Below are 4,404 nucleotides of genomic sequence, written 5' to 3' on the forward strand. Positions count from 1 at the left end.
TCTCTACTCATTTCTTATACTTCCCAAAGCTTTAAACGATATCACATGGTGCTCCACTTATTATTGAAACCAGAGAACCGTTCATAAATTTTGCTTTTGACACATGGCAAGAAGCTAACCATTAGATATTCTTGGACCAATTACATCGATGTTATAGGGATTATCGTCTGGCTATACCACACAATAACTGAGTTAAGGTACTTGTGCAAAACGCACAAATAAGAAATCGTGTCCCTACATCTCCTTGATTAGTTACTCGAGGTAGGTTTTCTTATACTCCACATATCTCTAGAAGAAAGAGTATCAATCAACCTTATCTCTTTTTCATTCTCCTCTCCTCTGCATCTCACCCTCTCACCTCCCTTTCCTCTCGTTTCTTCGTTCCTGATCACTTTATTGATGAGGTTTTATTTAGTGATTTCGATGCGTTTATGAGTGGATCTGGTAATTGGTTTTGTCATCAGAGAGTATCTCGATTTTCCGTTCGATTCTCCCATCAAGATAAATTTCTTCTCTATATCTCTTCTGAGGATCTCTTCTGATGTTTGTTGGATCTTCTCATATTTGTTGAGAAAAAAAATTAAGGATTCACAATTTTTATGTTTCTTCATTTGATTTCATGGAATTTAAATCATGGGTTTGGTTTTAATTTCAGTTTTATGATCTCAGTTTTGAGTTAGGTTATTATATTTGTGTTTGTCTTAACAGTATTTCATCATTTAGATCTGAAATTTGTGGGATTTATAATGATTTTGGTTTGTGATTTTTTTAGATATTGAGTAGATTAGTCGAAAGCTGAGAAGCGGGAACAATTAGAGGTTTATTTCTTTGATTGCATAAGTCTGTCTAATTTATTTGTATTTGGTCTCTGAAATGTTTGTTTTTTTATTTTTTGTTTAGGGTGATCCAGCTCTTGGAATCGACAGTAAATGCTGCTAATGACTCTTGGGTTTTGAGGTGATATGGTACATTTGATTAATTAGCGTTTTATTTTCTGAAAATCTATGCTACCAGATCATGTTAAGATAACTGTGATTGAATTCCATTCAGGGTTCTGGTGATGATGGTGTGGTGGTGCTGATGAGAAAAAAGAGTAATCTGTTTTAATTGAAAGATCTGAGGTGAGGTTAGTTTAATAAGTGGGTTTTATTTTTCTGGGTTTTAGTTTTCAATTGAAAATTTGGTTTTTTTTTTTTGTTGATTGGTTTAATTGTGTGTTAGTTTTCCCTTTTGCAGTTTGGCCTCGTACTTTAAGGAAATTGAGGTGTGGAAACAAAAGACAATCTTGAACAGAAGACCAACAGAATTGCACATTAAGTAGAGAAAAAGCCTGAAAGTACAGAAAAAAGGGTAAAATTCTTATTGCATTCTTTATTTACTTCAGTAATGGTAGGTCTACGATGTTGGTGTTGCATGATAATCTTGCAGGCTGTGGTTTAGTCTTGGGACTTGTTGGTTTTAACTTGATTAGGTTATTTGTTTTAAGAAATAAGTTGCATTCCTAATTATATTTGTTTTGGAAGGTCATCCTTGGAGTTCAGAACTACAATGATATAACAGTACCTATTGATATTCTAATATTCAGGCTCATGAAATCCTGTATGCGCTCATCATATCTATATAAAGTTACATTAAGAGTGAGTACTTTAATATTCTCGAAATTTGCTTTATTATTGATCATGTCTCGTAATTTGGTTTGTCCACTACCCTTGCTTTTCTGGCATTGTCCAAGAAATTGACTGTACATGAACTCTTTTATCTGAAGGAGTAATTTGCATTGTTAGAACATAACTTTGGGGAATATTTGGACGGTAAGTTGAAGAAAGAAAGAATAGATAGGGCGCGTATTTGGTTTATGATTACCGGGTCTCCTTTGAAAGATAACACCAATCCTTATTGTCCAGCTGGATTGTAAATATGCATATGTTAACTAACGTCTTGTGCTTCTGTAATTTGAATCAGGTGTGGATGAAACAAGACATGATGTTGCACCATAGATGTTACTAAGTAAGTTTTTTCTTTCACTTCGTATTTCTGTGCTTACAAGGTGACCAAAAATGCCCGGAGTGGTTTAGTGCAATGATATGCTAAAAGCGCACTCTTGCAGTGGCATGCTGTGGTTAGTGAAATGGATCTGCTGTTGTGTGTCTGTAAGAGAGTATGTAAGAGGAGTAGAGCATTAACATGTGTCTGCAGTTAACCATTATTCTTGCTTATGTTCTGCAATTCTCTTTTGCTCATGTAATTCTTCATTCTGCATCCTTATTTTTTGAGGTATTGGATTTGTCAGTCATGAATATACTTGAAAGTTAGATACGTTATTTATTGGAGACACTGAATATATTCTTATGGTTTTCGTAGTGATACTTGGTATAGTTTAGTAATTGTAGGGCAGTAGATGGGTAATGGCTCTAGTGAATGATGCTATCAATCTCTTGTTAACCCTGGCATGTGTTAGAATTATTATCTTTCGCTCACATAATATTAATGTATAGAGTTAATATGATAAGTAGGTATCCTAGATTATCGCTTTCGTATGTTATTATTATGCAAGATTGATAGAACTGAGAAGTATATATTGTGTCTATTGCAGGTATCTTGCCTACACCGTCAAGTATGCAATTTTGACCAAGATGGATGTTCTGATCTTGAGCATATGAGGCCCTAATTAATAAGATCCTCCTCCAGTTGAGAAAGTAAACATTTCATGGACTTAGTAGTTGTTCGCTTAAAATTATATAATTATCTTTTCAGAAAAACCTTGATAAACTTGGTTGCTTGTATCGATTTCCGTTGTGTCAGACATTGTTCGATATTATTTACTCTTGCTTGTATAAGTTATCTCTAAAACTAATTTATTTACTATTGCTTGTATAAGTTATCTCCAAAACTAAATGCATTGATTGTTATTTGCAGTAAGTAGTGGATACTCTTATTTGTATGAGAGACTTTGGCAGTCAGGAAGTATAGTAAGTACATAGATTACTCATTTTGAATACAATGCATTCTATGAGGGAAGTTGTTTTATGTCTCACGTGTTTTCTTGTTTAAGTTTTATTCACTGAATATATGGGGATTAGTTTGGTTGCTTCATTAGGTTACAAAACTTATTCTTTTCAAAGTTCAATGTAGTTTAATTATATTTTTGCCTAATTCATAGTTGAAGTAAGGTGCCATAGCATGCAGCCATACATAATAGAGAGTAATTGTAAATTTCTTCCAAAAACCTTGTGGTTTGCTTTTTGCCAAGAATGTCGTATTTAAGGTTTTGAGAGTCCAATATTTTTTCGTGTTAGCTGAAGCAATAGTTGAGAAGTAAAGATTAAATTTTACAAGTACATATATAAGTAGGTGTTACCATGTGTGTTTGAGTTTTAAGGGACCTCTTTTCATGTTATTATAAAGTATAAGAAGTTGCAGTAATCCTTGTCCGTTTTGCTAATTCGCATCTATTTGATTTCAGTATTGGATCAATCACTTGGAAATACCTACGAGAGCCTACCTCTTTGCCCCTTTTCCTCTGGATATTAATCGAATGAGTTTGCATTTGCTTATGAATCAATTGTAGTGCCGGCCTGCAACATGAATTCAGGTTCAAAACGGCCTGCAATATATATAATTTTTTTTTGACTCTTGACCACTGAACTCATAATGTAGGATAGAAATAATGAACACCAATCATGTTCATCTACATACCCCTATTATTTATTCTTGGTGGTGCTATAACATATTATTGTTCATGGTATTCATTTATTAGAAGTAGCTGATATGAGCTTCACATCTAGTGGTGGTCACTCTGCTTCACATCTAGTAGTAGTGAAGCAGCATTTAAGGAGCACATCTGTCTGTTGTTTGCGTCATTAACTAATATCTATGCTCAATTTTTATTGTTGGACAGGTTAGGAGTACTAGATGCCAATGCTGAAACTGGTGCATCCAAAGAGAACTAAGTTCTTTTGTTCTTGATCTTCGTTGTGCTCTTCAGGTATTTCCACTCCAAATCTTAGGTGTTTGAGCTTTGAAGTTGAGCATCCAGCTGCTTAAGTTGATAGATACATTTGTCATGCCTGTAACCTATATTCTTGTACCAACTAAGCAGCTGGAGAGGATTTTGTTTTTGTCCGAGAGTACTTGAATAAGATTAAATTGTTTTTGGGTAGATTTCATAATGATAATGAATAGAATTATTCCTTTGTATTTGTGTTTTCGTAATGAATGTATGGATGGAATGATGGTGGATAGGTTGCAGATTGAAAAGAAGAAAATGCAATTGTGGTTGTATTTCAGGCCTGTAAACTGAAAGTGCAGGTCTACGATAATGACCTGTATTACAGGCCTGTAAGATGGAAGTCCAGGTCCATCAAAATGATCTGGGCTACCCATTTTTTTCTTATTGTAATAGAA

General features: G+C 34.2%; 1 long non-coding RNA gene across 4 annotated transcripts; it reads left to right on the forward strand.

Moving 5' to 3' along the window:
- The first annotated feature begins 351 nt into the window (after positions 1 to 351).
- On the forward strand, positions 352 to 4,159 carry LOC113334205. 4 transcript variants are annotated; one of them, XR_003352640.1, is made up of 10 exons: positions 352 to 818; positions 901 to 957; positions 1,051 to 1,121; positions 1,237 to 1,350; positions 1,524 to 1,637; positions 1,963 to 2,007; positions 2,594 to 2,696; positions 2,917 to 2,969; positions 3,464 to 3,592; positions 3,899 to 4,159. It is a non-coding gene; the product is annotated as an uncharacterized LOC113334205 (long non-coding RNA). The 4 variants fall into 4 exon arrangements; XR_003352641.1 differs by having other exon boundaries at positions 1,586 to 1,637; XR_003352638.1 differs by lacking the exon at positions 1,524 to 1,637.
- Positions 4,160 to 4,404: the final 245 nt, after the last annotated feature.

Source organism: Papaver somniferum, unplaced genomic scaffold, assembly GCF_003573695.1.
Source record: "Papaver somniferum cultivar HN1 unplaced genomic scaffold, ASM357369v1 unplaced-scaffold_135, whole genome shotgun sequence".
In the NCBI taxonomy this organism is placed as follows: Eukaryota; Viridiplantae; Streptophyta; class Magnoliopsida; order Ranunculales; family Papaveraceae; genus Papaver; species Papaver somniferum.